General features: G+C 40.2%; 1 protein-coding gene across 16 annotated transcripts in view; it reads right to left on the reverse strand.

Moving 5' to 3' along the window:
• TCF4 (transcription factor 4) overlaps nucleotides 1–18,904 on the reverse strand; it is a 327,533-nt gene that overhangs the window by 270,746 nt on the left and 37,883 nt on the right. The window lies entirely within an intron of this gene.

The raw sequence follows: 18,904 nt of genomic DNA on the forward strand, positions 1-18,904 counted from the left end.
AGGTTTGGGTGGATTTTTACAAATCTGTTTGTAAGATATCAAAAGAGGAAAATAAAGATGTAATAGCAGTAACTTTTATCAACATTAGGGCAATTGTTAACTCCCACAGAGGCTAAGAAATCCAAGCTACAGACTTTCTAGTGTCTTTTGCCAGCATGAGCAACATCGCCATTACTATGTGTTGAAAGAGCCATTCTGTTTCATTCAAAATGACACTTCTCACAGCCTTCTCATTTCCTCAAAACGTGCTCTTTTGAGCTGAAACTTCTTACACAGAGGTTCAGCACAAACATGACTATTTGAACAAGCTTTAACACAACTGGCCAAAAACAAATCAAACCAAACTGATCTAATTTACAGATGACACAAAGTTGAGAGTCAGGGAAAGGTTCACAACCTCAAAGTCTGAAAGTTTGAAGGGGGAACCACAACCTGAGACAACAATGCGATGCTGTTGCAAAAAAAGCAAATGCACTTTTGGGCTGCATTAACAAAGGCATAGCATGCAAGTCACAGGAGGTGATAGTACCACTCTATTCAGTGCTGGCTAAGCCTCAGTTGGCGTATAGTGTCCAGTTTTGGTCACTGCTGTAGAGAAATGATGCAGAGAAATTGGAGAGGATCCAGAGAAAAGCAATAAAGATCTATTAGCAAACATCCAGAACTTGATTTTAAAATTGTTAGGGAGAGGGAATCCACCACAATCGTTGGTAATTTGTTACAATGGTTAATTACTCTTACTGTTAAAAGTGTACACCTTATTTCTAGTCTGAATTTGTCCAGCTTCAACTTTCACCCACTGAATTGCTGTTATACCTTTTTTATGCTAGGTTGAAGTGCCCATTATTAAATATTTGTTCCCCATGTGAGTACTTACAGACTGTAATCAAGTTACCCCTTAATCTTCGTTAAGATAGACTCAAGGATCTCAATCTATCACTATAAAATATGTTTTTCTAATTCTTTAACCATTCTTGTGTCTCTTCTCTGAACCCTCTCCAATTTATCAATATCCTCAGTGCATTGCGAGCACTAGAACTGGACACGGTATTCCAGCAGCACCAATGCCAAATAAACAGGTAAAATAACCTCCCCATTAGTACTGTGGATCCCGCTGCTGGCTGGATTCCTGCTCATCAGCCACCCGCCCACCAGTGGTAAGTGGGAGGAGGGTCCGGTGGTTGACAACGGGAGTGGGTGTACAAGACTGGTGACAGGGCGAAGATGCAGCATGTGGGGCTGGCCGCTCTCCCTGCTGGTGTTAAGTATAATTCCCAAATCTGGACCTTAGCATCCAAAATATGGGTACTAGCATGAATTCCCCTAAGCTTAATTAGGAGGAAAAAAAATCAAACAGGTCTTAAAAAGCAAAACTTTTAATAAAAAAGAAAGAAAAAAAGTAAAAGGTTTATCTCTGCACTTTAGATGGTAAACGGTTACAGGGTCTTTCAACTTATAAACAACAGAAAGAAACTTTCTCCAGCAGAAACACAATTTAATCTACTTCCAGCAAGTACACATATGTAAATGAAAAAAAAAACAAATTAAAAGACTATGACCACCTTTTCTTACTCACAATTCTGAATAGATAAGAGACTGTAGCAGGCAGATTGGCAGAAACCTGGTTGTACCTCTAGCCCCATCCAGGACCCAGAGAGAACAAAGCCAAACCCCAAACCCACAAACAAAGGCTTCCCTCCACAAGATTTGAAAGTATCTTGTCTCCTGATTGGTCCTCTGGTCAGGTGTTTGCAGGTCACTGTTTGTTAACCCTTTATAGGTGAAAGAGACATTAACCCTTAGCTATCTGTTTATGACAGCTGGTCAGTCAGAACAGCCCCTGCTGCATGCTGGCTCTCAGTCAGCAGGGCCCCTCCCCCCATCCCATTTCCTGCCGATGCTGGCTGCACGCCGTGATGGCTGGTGTATGCGGGCAGGCACCAGGTAGTGGCCAGTTATGTGTCACCTCTGCTGCCCACCCATTGGCCCATTACATGCTTCCCATCTCACTGTCCTCTCCCTGTTTCTCTGCTTTGCTCCCCCAGCTCCCTACCTGCCCTAATGCTGTGTGGAGAATCAGCCCCTGGTCGAAGCACTCAGCTCACCACAGCTTGGCCAGAGTCTCCTTCCTTCCCCCACTGCTTCTGGCTGCGCCGGCATCCCAGGAAAGCCCAAGACCCTCCAGCCCAGGTGCTGGCTAGGATGAGCCAACCTCTGCATGTGCCCCTGCAGTCAGGTTCCCTGGGTCCTGGTGCAAATGCATCCTTAGGGCTTAACCCCTTCCTGCCCGCACTGTGGCCAGAGGCACCAGGGTTATGTTAATGGACAGCAGTAGCCTGGAGGTGTTAGCTGCCTTTTGACACTGTGTGAGTGGGAATGGACAAGCTGCATCCAGCCACATGGCGGGGGGGCCAGGTCATCCCTTCCCCACTTCCTCCTCCCCTGCGGCTAGAAGCAGCTCCCATCCCTTCCCTCCTGCACAGCGCCGAAAGGCTGCTGCTGGCCAAATTCTTGTGTGAATTTGGCAGAAATTTGGGGGCGCATGTGACCCTCTGTGCTCCCCCATGTGTTGCCTCACGAAGATGCGGTGCTAGGTACCAGCAGAGGTGGGTCAGTCTCGGGAGCCCAGCCAGACATGGAGGGCGGAGTGCACCAGGTAGTGGGGGTCAGGTAGGTTGGTAACCCCACCCATCCACTCCCCATGCAAGAGAGGTGTATGGGAGTGTGTGCAGGGGGAGAAGGGTTAGGGGTGTGTGTGTGTCACTCCTTCCCACATGAACCTGAAAGCCTTAAAGATAAGAAGGTAAATAAAAAGAATCCAACTACGCAATATTTCTTTTTAACAGGGGCTCAGTCAACTTGATGTTAATTTGAATGTTTGTACTGCATAGTTCTCATTGATTGCCATTGAGCTCACTTGAATACAATTACATTTACCAGGTGTCCCGTATTCAGTACAGGGAAATAAGGTCACTCTTCCCATCCTGTAAGTATGGCCTACATTCTTTGTTCCTATATGGATATATGTACACTTAACTATATTAAAACACTATATTGTTTGCCTGTGGCCAGTTTACCAAGCAATTCAGATCTCTCTGAATCAATGATCTGAGCTCTTCATTATTTACAACTCCCCCAATTTTTTTATCATCTACAAACTTTGTAAGTAACGTTTTTATGTTTTCTTCCAGGTCAATGATAAAAATGTTAAATAGCATAAGGCCAAGAACCAATCCATGCGGGACCTCACTGGAAAGAGACTCACTCAGTGACGATTCCGTTTTCAGTTACATTCTGAGACCTATCAGTCAGACAGCTTTTAATCCATTTAATGTGTGCCAGGTTAATTTTATATTGTTTTAGTTTTTAAATCAAAATGTTGCATAATACCAAGTCAAATATCTTACAGAAGTCTAAGTATATTACATCAATACTATTACCTTAATCAATCAAACCTGTAATCTCATCCAAGTTTGACAGGATCTATTTTCCATAAACCATGTAGATTTTTATTAGTTACATTACCCTCCTTTAGTTTTTTTACTAATCTAGTTCCGTATCAGCTGCTGCATTATCCTGTCCACGATCTCTGTCAGGCTGACAGTCCTAAAATTACCCAGGTCATTCTGTTTACCCTTGTCAAAAATTGGCACAACTTTAGTTTTCTTCCAGTCTTCTGGAACTTCCCCAGTGCTCCAAGAGTTACTGAAAATCAACATTAATGGTCCAGCAAGCTCTTCAGCCAACTCATTTAAAACTCTGGATGCAAGTTATCTGGGCCTGCTGATTTTTAAATGTCTAACTTTAGTAGCTTCTGTTTAACATTCTCTGGAACAGAACAGAAATATTTATGGAACACTCTACAGAATTTTTTCTGCATTATTATTGATAATTCTACCATTTCCATCTAGTAATGGACACCATTGTCAGGTAGGGTTGCCAACTTTCTAATTGCAAAAATTGCAGGGGTCCCTGAGCCCCCTCCTGCACTCTGAACACCCTGCCCCGCCTCCATTCACTCCATCTCCCCTCCCTCCAGCACTCGCTCTCCCCCACCCTTGCTCTCTCGCTCATTATCACTGAGCTAGGACAGGGGGTTGGGGTGTGGAAGGGAGCTCTGGGCTGAGGCACAGGGTTCAGGTGTGGGAGGGGATACAGGCTCTGGGCTGGGAGTAAGGGCTCCAGGATGGGGCCAGAAATGAGGAGTTCAGGTACAGGAGGGGGCCCCAGTTGGGTGCAGGAAAGCGGAGGGCTCCAGCTGGAGGTGTGGGCTCTGGGGTGGGGCCAGGGATGAGGTGTTTGGGGTGCAGAGGGTAGGCTCTGGGCTAGAGCCAAAGGGTTTGGAGTGCAAGAGGGGGTTCGGGGCTGGGGCAGGAGATTGGGGTGCATGAGGGGGTGAGGGCTCCAGCTGGGAAGTGTGGGCTCTGGGGTGGGGCCAGAAATGAGGGGTTCAGGGTGTGGGAGGGGGTCTGGGCTGAGGTAGGGGGTTGAGGTGCATGAGGTGGGTAGGTGTGTGGGCTGAGGGATTTGGAGTGTGGAAGCAGGCTCTGGGCTGAAGCAGGCGTGTGGGAGGGGGTATGGGCTCTGGACTGGAGTCCAGGGTGGGGCCAGAAATGAGGGGCTCAGGGTGCAGGAGGGGGGTATGGGCTGGGGTAGGGGATTAGGGTGCAGGAGGGGGTTAGGGTGCAGGCTCCAAGCGGCACTGACCTCAGGTGGCTCCCATGATGTGACAACACGTCCCTTCAGCTCCTAGGCGAAGAACCGGCCAGGGAGGTCTGCTTGCTGTACCCGCCCACAAGCATCGCTCCCATAGCTCCCATTGGCTGCGGTTCCCAGCCAAAGGGAGCTGCAGAACCAGCGCTTGGGGTGGTGCTGTAGGTGGGAGCAGTGCACAGAGCCTCCCTGGCTGCCCCTCCACCTAGGAGCCAGACACGCTGGATGCTTCCCGGGAACCGTGCAGAGCCTGCCTGCCCCGTTTCATTGACAACTAGACTTTTAATGGCACAGTCCACAGTGCTGACCGGAGCCGCCAGGGTTCCTTATCGACCAGATGTTCCGGCCAAAAACTGGTCACCTGGCAACCATATTGTCAGGATTATTTTTGTTACTAATGTAATTTAAAAATTCTTATTGTCGTTAACTGTGCTGGCCATATATCTCTGCTTGTGTCCCTTGGCTTCCCTAATCAATTTTCTACATTTCCTAACTTCTGATTTATATTCATTACTATCAACTTCCCCTTTCTTTTGCTTATATCTATCTATCTATATATTTATATGCATTATTTTTACAGTTGGCTTTGTTTCCGCTCTAAACCATTTTTATTTATTTATTTATTTTTATTTTTGAACTAGCACAGCCTTCTTCCTCAATTATGGGATTGTGGCTTTTTGGGGCATTTATCTGATTATGGAAAAAATGTCTCATTAAAAATTATGATACTTTTCTGTGCTAAAACAAAGGGAAGCTCTTAAGTGGCAATTATTCATTTAAAAAAAGTGGGTTAGAAGCAATGTCAGGGTAATAAACCTCATCATTAGTCTCCCTGCCAAATTTTGTTGTTTTAAAAATTGCATTTTCCTGTTTTTGAAACATTTTTTTCTCCCTGTTGCTTTTATTGTGAAAGACACATACAAAGAAAAGGGGAAGCTGACAAACTACCCAGGGGAAACAGTGAAACTGACTACCCAAAATGTACTGACAAATGTACAAAGTAAAATAACTGGAAAAGATAGAAAACAATGCATTTTTTCTCTAATCTCAGTCAGTTGTAGTAATATTATGTGCTGCTGGTAACAAGAATTGGTTAAAACTTTTCAGACAGAAATACGATTTTAAAACTGCTGGTGTTCCTCACCATTAGTTAGAAACTCACTCTGGGTTTAATCCTAATAGATACAAGTGCCATTAACATATTTAAATAAATTTGATTCACAAATAAAATGATAAGTGATTGAAAATGATGTACTGGTCATGCCTAGTACTTCAATTTCATTAATGTTTTAGAATACACACTTAGTGCTGCTCTCCAGAGAGTTCTGTATTTAAATTTGTGTCTCTCCAATGATAATATAATTGCAATAGAAATTTCAACCAAAAGGAAAACTTTGAGAAAGTGATGAGTGGGTGAAAATAGGAGGCTTGAAGTGAGTAGCTCTTCCACCCGATTTCTAGGACGGTTATGTTGTCATTCATTCAGGCACTGGAAAAAGGAAATCCACTGGTTACATTTCCCTGGATATCTGAGAAAAATGAAAGATTAACTTAACTTTTTAAATACCAATTACATTTTTAAAGTACAGAATTCTTCCTCTTGGGGTATTTTACATTTTTTTTTAAACTTTTACGTTTTACTTTTAAGAGTTCTGCAAAGGTCTATTCCTGTATCAGTGAAGTAAACAGGAGCTTTACCATTGACTTCAATGGATGCAGGCTCAAGCCCTATATTCAGAAGATTTGGGGCCTCATCCTGCTAACACTTGCTCATGTATGTAGTCCCAGTGAGAGAGATGTGTCCCAGTCTAGGAATACACACGAGTTCCTCCCAGTGGCCTGTCCCTCTGACCTTTTGGCTCACAAATAGATTGCAAACACTGTGGGCCTGTAAACCAAATATGTGCTACATATAAAAATTAGGTACATTTTTAGCATTTTTGCATCTAAGAGCTGTTTCTCAATTTCAAGGTCAGACTGACCACCATATATGTGATGTTAGAATTGTGATTCAGGTTCTACTTCCAGATGAGTCCACATGCTGCTGAGACCAAGTGAGAGTGGAGTACATTTGACAGTTGAGCAGAGATTAAAATGTTCTGGAGGACAGGCGGAGCGGTCTAAGAGAAACTTTCATGAGATGAGAGTTCAAGAACACAGTAAGATCCAAATGATCTGTTGATTTACAACCTGTGCAAATCCATTTAATTCAATGGCATTATATGAGGTGTGGCCAGCAGAAAAATTGGCCCAAAATATCAACTTTGACTTGGAATATAGCCATTAAGTACAAAAGGGCCAGTACAGAACATTGATCAATTTGGTGTGTGTTTTTTTTGTTTTTTGTTTTTTTTTAAAAAGCTCTCAACATTAAAATCCTAAGGGCTTTTTCTCTCCCCTACAAATAAGAGACAGAAAAATAAGAGCCTTAACAGGGAAATGAATACTTTGCATTTCTCTCCCTCCCCTCTCCCACTCCCAAAATATGATGCTTCCAGGAAGAAGCCATCAAAGAGAAGTAATGGCAATAGACTGTTAAGTGGCTAAGAGAAAGATGATCTTGATATTTGAGAGAATGACTGGTTCAGAAGCGCCGATAGTAAGAATAGGAAGATCTGTCATACATAGTGTAGAAAAATGTTTCAGAGAGAAGCTCTGTAATGATGCAAAAAGGACTTTAAAAATTATATGGCCAAGCAGGAGAAACAGCCAACCAGACATTGGAAATTACTGAGCAAAGAACCACAAAACATTCTGAGGCTCAGTTCAAGTAATCTCTCAAAAGTTCAGATGTTTATCCAGTATCTCAGATCTCTTGGGTCTGGAAAAGTGAGTGGGAAATCTCACATGAACAGCCTGTCTCATGATATTTCAGCACTTCCACTTCTGGTCCTGGCCAGAACCAGGAAGTGCAGAGGCGTGCTCAAGTGAAAAATACTGGAAAAAATGTTATAAGAACACTTCCCAACTTGCAAAAACATTTGGTTACATTTGAATTTTAGGCACAGTTATGGGTTGGTTCTTATAATGTCTGAACTCATTTATTCATCCCTACTGAAAATGTCAGTCACAGGTTCATAACTTTGCAAAACCCTTATCCACAAGGAAGGTTTAGAAAAACAATGTTCTACCATCAAGGTAACAAATTTGGCACAGAAGAAAGGTAGGTAGTTGCTAGTGGAAATGAAGATATAAAACAATGAAATATTGTGGTCATGAGAGCAACACAAACTTAAGCACAGAAGGATTCAATTTCCAGGGCATTTAGGTTTTTTGGGAAGACATAGGTTTTGAAAGATCCACAGTATTTGGGTAAACTAAGTATGAACAGAAGGGTCCCACCAATGTACTGGTGCAAGGTTTCTGAGCTGCAAGTGAGTGTCTGGGTTGACGGCCAAAGCAAGGCACAGACGTAGAAGTCTATACTGAAACCAGCATAAAGGAAAAAGATGTGCCTAACCAGGCAGATGGCTGAATTGAAAGGAAATAATATGATGCAGTGAAACATGTACCATGAAGCCAGAAAGAGGTTGGGGGGAAGGGAGAGAGAAGAAAATAAAATCAAAAGATATCAGCAAAAAAGGAAGTTGCCTGAGGGGAAGTTTTTTAAGTTGTGGGCATAAAACATCAGGTGAAGAGAACAGCTAAAGATTTTGAAAAGAAAGAAAGAAAGAAAGAAAGAAAGAAAGAAAAAGAATTTAAGATACTTGTTAAAACAAATGAACACTGAAAGGTCAAAAGCAGCAGAGAGTCCTGTGGCACCTTATAGACTAACAGATGTTTTGGAGCATGACCTTTCGTGGGTGAATTCTGACGAAGTGGGTATTCACCCACGAAAGCTCATGCTCCAAAACGTCTGTTAGTCTATAAGGTGCCACAGGATTCTTTGCTGCTTTTATAGATCCAGACTAACACGACTACCCCTCTGATACTAAAAGGTCAGTGAGGTTGGGCTTCTAAGAGACAACAATAATTTATTGACAGAAAAGGTAGAATTTGCTACAATATTCAATTAATCACTTGGCTTTTTGTTTACAAAAGAGGCTTGGAGATACATTCTAGAAAAAAAACAAGAAGCTTCTTGAGGCATAAAATATGCCAAAGGAAACCAGGATCCAGCCAAAATAGGTGAGTAAGAAATTAAACTGTCTGAATTCATACACAACCTATAGATCGGATGGAATCATTCCCACAGTTCTGAATATTCACAGAATCACAGAAATGTACAGCAGAGCAGGGCCTCAAGGGGCCATCTAGTCCAGCCCCCTGTGCTGAGGCAGGACCAAGTATACCTTGGCCATCCCTGACATGTGTTTGTCTAGCTTGTTCTTAAAAACCTCCAATGATGGAGAGTCCACAACCTCTCTTGGAAACCTATTCCAGCACTTAACTACTCTGATCATGAGAAAGTTTCTCCTAATACATAACCTAAATCTCCCTTGCTGCAGATTAAGCCTATCACTTCTTGTCCTACCTTCAGAGGGGATGGGGAACAATTCATCATCATCATTTTTATAACTGCCCTTAACTTATTTGAAGGTTGTTATCAGATCTCCCTCAGTTTTCTTTTCTCAAGGCTAAACATGACAGGTTTTTTTTAATCTTTCCCTCTATACCAATATTCCAGTCACAAGATTTATTCCAAGTCTCTGTGATGCCAATTAACTCGTAGTTTAGCTTACGCAGTAATACTTCGTTTTTCCTGTTTATTCTCCTGACACCATGCATTTGTCTACAGACCTCTAAGATATTGAGCAGATTCACCCACTGTTATCCCTCTTGTTGCTCCTATGATCCTATTGTAATTTCCCATCCTTCACCCCCACCCCTCCTGCAACATGTAGCCCTCTGATAAGGTCACCTTTTTTTTGTACCTACCTGTGAGCTTTTGTCACCTGCACCATTTGAACCTAGTTGGCGCAGAAAAGGTTTGAGAAAAATCTATATGGACAATTGATATTTACTAAGCAGGGTAAATTGGAATTGACTGAACAGAGTAAAATGTAACTTATCTGTATTTAAAAAGAACCTCTTGGGAGCATGTACCAAACAATTTGCTTGCACATCTGATGTTAGTTCTGGGAAAGTGATGTACAAAAGGACTTCAGCACTGGAAAAATGACATTCATGGATTCTAGTGACACTAAGAAGGAACTGGACAAAGAAAAATATTGTGAAACTAGTGGTAATCAAGAGAATCACAAATAGAGACTCTCACACAAATCAGAACAAATATTTTGAGAAAGTCACATTTCTTTGTATTTGTAAGGAATTCGTGTTTATATTTATAAATGGGGAATAACAGATTTCTGGTGCCTTAGTTATTTATTTCCTTAATTTTAAATGCTTGTGTTTCTGAAGACTTGTAAAAATTTTACAGGTAAGTACACTGTCGCCACCTAGTAATTTTATGTGGTTTTTTAAACAAAATTTTGGGTTACGTAATTTCCCAAGGGTTTTTTGCGTTTTGTTTCTAACATCTCTCAGTTTTACTTTCATTTAGGTAATCGATTTTTAAAAAAAAAATTAAATAAATGGATGGCTGGTTTACCAGATCATTAAATTAAGGGAATCAGTGACAGCTAAATGAACGGAGCCAGATGATCAACTTCCATATTTCCCTAGCAACTTAGGAATTGTTGTGGAAAGAAACTGTCAAGAAGAACACACTGCCTACAAGAATTACATCACTCCAATACTTTTGCTTTGATCATTAAAAAGAGTCATTGATGACAGGCACCACTGCAGAATATGTTATCCATGAGCTGTTTATTTTCTCCCATCACCTTCAATTTGCTGTCACCATTGCTGTATGTGAATGGAGAATTCTGATTTGGAAATATTTAAGGTCTCTGCGGTAGGAGCCATCGTTTTGTTCTGTGTTTGTGCAGTGCCTAGCACAATGGGGCCCTGTCCATGATTTTGGCTCCTCGGCACCACCATAACACAAAAAAAATAATATACAAGTATAACTAAAAATAATAATATCCACTTTTTACAGGTGTAAATGACCACACGAAGGGCAAGACAGTGGAGAATCAGGCTCAATACTCTCAATATGATACAATGCTCAGTGGCTTCATATTACAGTCTGAATCAGAAGCAAGTTTCCTGGACCAATAGTGAATTTTCACTTCATGACTTGCCTAACAGTGATAGATGCCAGTGCTCACCAGAAGGAAGTAGAGTGCCATCACTGAATGGGATTACCGAGATCAAGCTTCCAGAGATATTACTATGTTATGAGCACTTCTGTCAAACTGTTCTATATTACTCTACCCTTAACTAACATTTTTGGCATCACTGATTAGTCAAGTTTCCATGCTTACTCTTTTCCATTTTAAAATATGACACAAGATAGAAATTAAAACTTTTTTTTTTATTAAACTCAAAAATGTCAACACAGCTAAATCTCCTCCCTGGCTCTAATAATAGGGAAACAGCATTGCACAGTGAGGCCAGACCTGAGGCAAATTAGCTTCTTGTTCTTTTCATTGATTGTAAAGGGGAGAATGCTACTTGCACATCTCAGAAGACAAGCAATAAAATGTATTTCTCTTGCAGGCAAAGCTTAGAACAGATAGCAAAACAATCTCAGTCTCTTGCTAAAGGCATACTCACTAATTGAAACAGAAATAAAATGAGGAATGGGAAAGAGATAAAGCTACAAAGTTATGTCTCACTCCAATTAGTAGGTAGGGAGTTAAAAAAATATATCACTTGAAGACATTCTACAAGTTTCAGCATTGAAAATTGGAAGGGAAAAACATGCTGTAAAATTGCAGGCACCTGGTCTTGAATGCATTTTCATTAAAGTAATATTTTACAACTGCATACAGACCAGTGACAAATCAAAGTAAAACAGCAAGATCCGCTGACAAACGTATCCCTTGCTGCAATTAAGCATAGATATCAGAGATTATAAAAGGCCAAGTAGGGATTCCTTCCCCTTTGCCAGTATAGGATTGTTCCAGATAGCTGGGGCCATGATCCACTCAGTGCAGCTGAGGAAGGAGTGGGCAAAGGTGACTTCAAGTCAATTTCAAACAGCCTCAGGTTGTCCTAAATTATGCCCAATTGCAACAGCTAGACATTACTCAAGCAAAACAATGTTCTGATGACACACCCTTTCACCAATGACTGCAAGAGAGGATGGTGGAGTAGTGGTAGAATAGTTTGATGCCATTCAAGGATTCCCACAATGCTGGGGGAATCCCCAAGAGGCTGGAGCCACTGAGCTTGCAGCAGATTTATGCTGTTGAGTGGCACAAAGCAAAGGAAGGGGGAGGGTCTGGCCAATACATTTGCTGGTGCCTTATCTAGTCTAGTTTTAAATGTCTCCAGATATTGGGCTTCCACTGCTTCCATTAACATGTTTGACAGTCACCATTTGGAAGTATTTCCTGTACAGTTAGCTTCATTTGCCTTCCATCACCCAATACAAAGGCTAATCATCCATGGGATTTACATTCCTTATATTTTTAAGGACAGATATAGCCTACTCCCACTCCCATATGTCCTGTTCAGTCAAACTATAACTATTAGTTTCTTTTGACCTTTCCTAAAAAATCACTCCCTTTTCCCCCTTCATAACTTTTGTTGCTGTTCTCTGAATAACTTCTAGTTTATATATTTCTAGCATTCTGGGGCCCAGAACCGCATGCAGTATTCTAGGTGCTTTCTCAACAGAGCCAAGTAGAGAGGAACTATTACCTTCCTGCTCTGTGTCGCAAAGCCTCTGGGTATGCAGCTCAAAATTGCATTGACTTTTTTTGCTATTATACTGCACTGCAATCTGATTTCTAAGACTGCTGTCTCTCCTAGTTTCCCATTCTAATAATATATTAAAATTGATACAGAAAGCCATGCCTCATTTTTATGTTATTTTTTTGTATTACTACTATTTGATTTTTTTATTAAACCACCAAAACTGCAAGGCTGATATTTTAAATAAGATTGTTCCGATGTTCCCTAATGGCCAGGTGTATGTATACTCACCATTTAGAAATAAAATAACAACTAATTCATACAATACTTTGCACTTCATTAATACCTTTCATCTAAGGATCCCAAAGCTCTTAATTAATAAAGCTTAATTAATAAAGCTCTTAATTAATAAAGCTTCAGAACAGGCCTACATGGTAAGTAGATATTCCAAAGTTCCAAACTAGAAATTGAGTTTTTTCACCCTCATAGATAATCAGGGACTATTACTGATATTAAATTGTATTACAGTAATGTCCAGAGGCCTCACATGTGATCAGGGCCTCATTGTATCTGCCAGCGTTCAAAGATAAAATAAAAAAGTCCCGGTCCCAAAGGGTGATGGTAATAGGAATACAAGGTTGCATAACCTTTAAATGGCCAAAACTATCTTACTGATCCATAGTAGAGCAAGCCCACTCTTGTGAAATCATCTGCTTGCTAGAGCTAAGACTGCCTCATAGGCCCTTGGTGACTTAGTCCCTGCAGTTTCAGATGGAAATCTCTTAACCAAATGAAAGAAAATTTTGAAAATTGCAACAGCTTTCCCTCCCACCACCCACCTTTCCATTTATGGACGTATCTAACACAAACTCTCACACTGCGGCAAAGTCACATTTGCTCCGGGGGAAAAAGTATGCCATACCATTGTATTACAGGTATAAGATTAACCAACCTAATTTGTGTGAAAAGGTCATTCATGTAATGTCACTGAATATTCATAATAGGAGTTTCTATTATTCACTTCCTTTTGTTAAGTGATACATTACTCCTTCATTGTCACAGAACTCAGATGACAGAGGCACGTTCATGGAGTCAGTACCACACTTTAAATTATAATAGGGTTGCTGCAAAAGCTTTGCCCTGGCTAGCCATTGAATATCAGGAAAGACATTAGTGTAGTGTGTAATAAATTAGAAGTATAGAGCGTGCAATAAAATCTCAGCTACATGTTATCTTACAGTCTTCACTTATCTAGATGTACTTTCATGGTTGACACAGATTAAAAGCATCATCACCATCATCATCATTTACTGGCTACAACTACAGTGGGCCAAATCTATTCCTGATACACCTGGGAGATGCACAATGGCAATTCCCTCCACCAGCACAGGGTTTCCTCTGGAGAAAGGCAAATAATACCACCAGGGTTTCAATAAGAATCCAGTTGGCAGAGGCTGAAATGAATCAGCCAACCCCCACCCCCTTCTTTGTGGATTTTATGCCACGGGGGCTCCAAACTCTGAATCTACCCCTGCGAATAAGTGCATTTAGGTATAGCCTGAGTAAAAGATTCCCTGAAAATCTGGAAACTTGCATTCTTTCCATTGCAAAGCATGTGAACTGACAAACACAGCACTAGTGCATTTTTGATTTCCAGCATCAGTTATCTACCTTTCAGCCTGTACCAGGCTTATAATAAAAGCTTTATACCTATGGAAAGAATTGCACTTTCTCCACAACGGTGTATCACCACTGTCACAAGCAATGATTACCTAAGCAATATACAGCAATCTCATTAACTATATTCAGCCCAGGTGTTACTGTTCTAGAAAACAAACCTGCACCGTACATGATACAATGCAGAAACTAGCTGCTTTTATTTTCATGCTGAATAGCCACTTGAAAGCAAAAGGAAATACATTCTCTTGGTACAGCAAAAATATGCAAGCATGTGAGTCAACAGTTCCAAAAATATATTTCATAAGCTGCAAAACAGATATGTATGTTGCCATGGCACTTCAGCGAAATTAACAAATCTTAAACTTGTTTCATATATGAAGAAAAAAATCTAAGTGCTTTCTGGTTCCCATATAGTCTCTACTTCATTGTTTTATGCTAAGTGTCAAATCCTGCTCCTATTAAACTCAACGGGGAATTTTGCCACTGACTCCAGCTGGGCCAGGATTTGGTTCTTGGGGCCAGATTTTCTAAAATATACAGGTGCTTAAAGATGCAGATAGGCACCTACTGAGATTTTCAAAAGCACATAGGTGCCTCATTCTCGATGGGAGTTAAGTGCCTCAGTACTTCTGTAAATTCCAGGAGGCACCTATTTGCATCTCTAGGTGCCTAAATAGCTTTAAAACTCTGCCCATTAGGGCTTGATCCTATCTTATTAAAAGTTAATGGGAGCTTTTCCATTTATTGAATGGGAGCAGGATCAAGCCTTAAGTGAATTCTGAGATTAAATTACCTCTTCTCACAAGAAGCAGAGCTCTTTTAAGTAGGTATTAGCATGAATGTACTAAATTCTGCTCTCATTCACACCTGTGCAAACCTGGACCAACTCCAATGAATCCTTGAATGCTTTCAGTTTACACCCATGTGAATGAAAAAAGAATACGGGTAATTGTATTAAAGTATGATATACATCTCATTCAGCCACTGGAAAGGGGGGCAGAGGGCATGCAGAGGGGCTACGCAGTGATGGATGACCCAGAAGGAATGAAAACAACAAGGAGTTCGGTGGCACCTTAAAGACTAACAGATTTATTTGGGCATAACTTTTCCTAAAAGATGGGTAAAAAACATGCCACTGGACTCCTTGTTGTTTCTGTGGATACCGACTAACATGGCTACGTCCTGATACTTGACACCAGGAGGAATGCTGCATGATTCAAACCACCACCACCACCACACACAACCCCCCACCCCCAGGCTCCTAGGGAGCACACAGTGCAGTAGCAGCTTCATCAGCCTCTAATATGTGGTATGAACTCATCCTTGTGCTCCACAGCCTAGTGTGATGGAGGGGGCTGTGCCATTACCCCATCCTAACCCTGTCCCAATCCTCCCTTTCTTGATGGCAGAGGCATTAACAGGAAGCAGTGTCTGCACTCCACACAGGACTACCTATGGCCCTCACAGTGGGAAGCTCTTTCTCCCCTCCTTGCATCTGTAATCTCTTTGTGAATATATACAGTACATCCAACAGTGTTATGTTAGCAAAGAAAATTCCATGATATTTCAGAAAGTTACACACCATTCTCCCGATGGTAACTTATCACTGTTCAATACCTTAACGGCCACATTTTCAAGTGTATATATCTAACTGTACCCATAAAATATCTGCAGGTATGTGCAATCAAGGTAAATGTGCACCTTAAACTGATAATTGTACATGACATAAAGTTTTCTATTTGTGCCCACAACTATGTTTACAAATTTGTTTACATTCTTCCTTTGGATACAAGCAGGTAACTCCTACTGTTTGTAATGGGAGCTATGCTTGCATGCCAAAGGGAGAATTTGGCCTTAAGATCCTATTTGTATTCTCCCTTTGAAAAGAGAAAAGATGCTCAGTCCTTTGAAGGCTCAAATCCTGCAAACCCTTACATTGGGTCTCTACTTATGTGAGTAATCTTGTTAAAATAAACAGAGCTCATATGAGTAAGGATTTACAGGATTGGGTACAAAGTTTGTTCCGAACTGTTGAAACAACTGTGTGGCAAAATTGAATCCATTTTTTGGAATTCAAGTTAAAAATCACTAATAAAATATGGTCAGAATTCTGTGTTCTAAAGCTTGCTATTCCATTGTATACATCATTCAATAATATGAACCCAAATATGATTCTCATGGGAACAAAATTAACAGCTATATCAAGTAAATAATCCTTACTATGCATAAAATAAGACCACCTTTTGCTTGTATAGAAAAATCTATGAAAATTAAACTCTTTTAAATCTTCTGTTAGCTCAGAGGCTTACAAATGAAAGTGGAGAGCAAGAAGGTAAGGGGGCTTTTTATGGTAAATGTTAAATATAAAATCTAATCAAACTTTTTTGCAATATGCAAATAATATCTCAACATTTCACTAGTTTTCTAAAATGTGTGTCCCTATAATCACTATAAATCAAAATTAGGTGAGAAAAATAAATTAGCAATTTGCAGAGACTTAATAATCTTGCTTTTATAATTCATTTGAGCCTATCAGCACCATTAACAGCCTTACTTTCAAAAATAGACATAACACCATCATAACATTTCATGTTTCCTGTTTTTTGAAAGAATGTCAGTAACAGCTCCCAGCAAGTGTTCCATCAATCAAAGTTAGTAAAAAGAAAAGAAAAGAAAAGAAAAGAAAAGAAAAGAAAGGTCCTGGCTTTTATGGGTGAGGGAGGGGTAGATTGTGTTCCAACTCTTGAAGAGAAACATTTACCAAAGTTCAGTATTGACTCTAGACAGATTCCAAATAGCTGTTAGTCTCTGGCACATTTAAATATACCAAACTTTACTACAGTACAGTTGAGTTTACAAATGACCAATTACTTTTAATATGGCTTAGAATCTTCACTCATAGTTACCTAAGGGAGACAGGGGGGAAATGAAGCTATCAACAATTCTAAAAACCACTGAATATTTTCTTAAAACCAGCTAAGCTACCATTTGTTTTATTTTTTTAAACTTTGTTTTGGTGCTCCTTTAAACCGTTATTTATATTGGTTTTCACACATCAGTTCATTATGATGAGACAAAGATGTCACAAATCGTTATTGAACTATATATGCCCTTGTTTGTTTAAAACAGGAAACTGTACAGTAAGGAATTTTTTCCAGTATTTCAATGCAGATTATTATGCTGTGGTCACAGATCTAATAATTCTCAATAGCACAACTTTCAGTGGTGAAACTGTGCTTAATAAGTACTATAGAAGAGAGTGTGATTTTACATTTGAGGTGTCCTAACATGATTTACAAAGCAATGAGTACACTTGCAGCCATTATGTGTCCACTGAGGACTCACTCAGCATCTCCTATATAGTGCAAAGCACCCTCAAATCTCATTCAACTCAGCACTTCACAGCATCTTGGTGGAGCTACTGAGTGCTGGACAGAATGAGTTAGAGTTTGTCTGTCTTCTTATTCTGATTAGAGAGAGAGATGGGTTGGCCGGCAGTACAGAGAATTACAAGATTAGGAAATAATGATGTTTGATGATTTCACAGTATATTTTGATGACGTTGTATAGACTGTCTTTTTATAATGTATCTTTGTTTTCTTTGTTTATGGGTTTGTGCATTTGGTTTTGCATGGTTTTGGTTTTGCATCCCTGCCCATACTGGCTCATAGCCATTGACAGACCTGTCCTCCATGAATTTATTTAGTTCTTTTTTTGAACCCCGTTATTTAATTTGTTTGATCTTTGATGTGATAAAAAAACAAAAATCAGTTAATCATGGATGGGTAAAAGAAATTATCTCTAACCCAGATATGTGATTGATGTTGACAAATACATTCCACAATAGGCTTTCAACTATATTCAAAATTCAGCTTCTACATAATAAAGGCCTAAATAACAATGTTAATTTTTTCTCCCAACTTTTCTTCAACTGTCCCTCTTTTATCACCTCACTACCCCCCAAACCAATGGCTTGATTTCTTTAGTCAGTGTAATAACTTTCTCTACTACTTTATACCCTTATGCCAGTTAACTTGTATGCCTGTAAAACTTTCAGCACACATATGGTACTATGCAAACAAAATAAATAAATAATAACCAGTAAGCCACTACAGAGCTCAAAAAATGGTGAGTCCATTCTGCAATCTGAGACATAGGGGGCACACTTCCACTTATCTTGTGAACACAGCTCTGCTTCAGCATCAGGATTTGCTGCAAATGATGTAGTGTCATGTCACCAATACTCTCCTGCATAAAGACGTCCTTGTTGAATAAAGTTTGTTCATGTTGCAATCTTAACACCACCTCTGGTGTTCCCAGTGACCAAAAGATTCCTCGTTAACTTCCAGTAAATAAATTATTTTCTACAGAGACACTCTAGTGACTAAGTTGAAAATATTGAGGAAAAAGAAATGTACCGGACTATTTATACTGTTTTTATATGTAGCTCAATGGGCACAATGCTGCTGAATACAAGGCAGCAGTTCAATTGAAGTTTTCCACTGTCATCACAAACAGCTGCAGAATCCCTGAAACTGAAATACTGCCTTCCCATTCAAGCTCATTTCATCCATTGTTACTTATAATATGATCTAAAGGAACATTTGCAGGATTTCATAGAAAGTTTAAATGTTGTTTGATGAGCGCCATTAGATATTTAAATCTGAAATGAATGACATACAGTAGCAAGAGAAGCAATCACAGCACACCTAAAGTAGAGCAGAAAACTTCACAGCTATTATCTCTGCTTGTTCATGGCTAATATTTGTAATGGTGCATGTAACAACACCATAATGGCAATACA

The sequence above is a fragment of the Gopherus flavomarginatus genome, chromosome 3 (genome assembly GCF_025201925.1).
Source record: "Gopherus flavomarginatus isolate rGopFla2 chromosome 3, rGopFla2.mat.asm, whole genome shotgun sequence".
NCBI classification, from domain to species: Eukaryota; Metazoa; Chordata; order Testudines; family Testudinidae; genus Gopherus; species Gopherus flavomarginatus.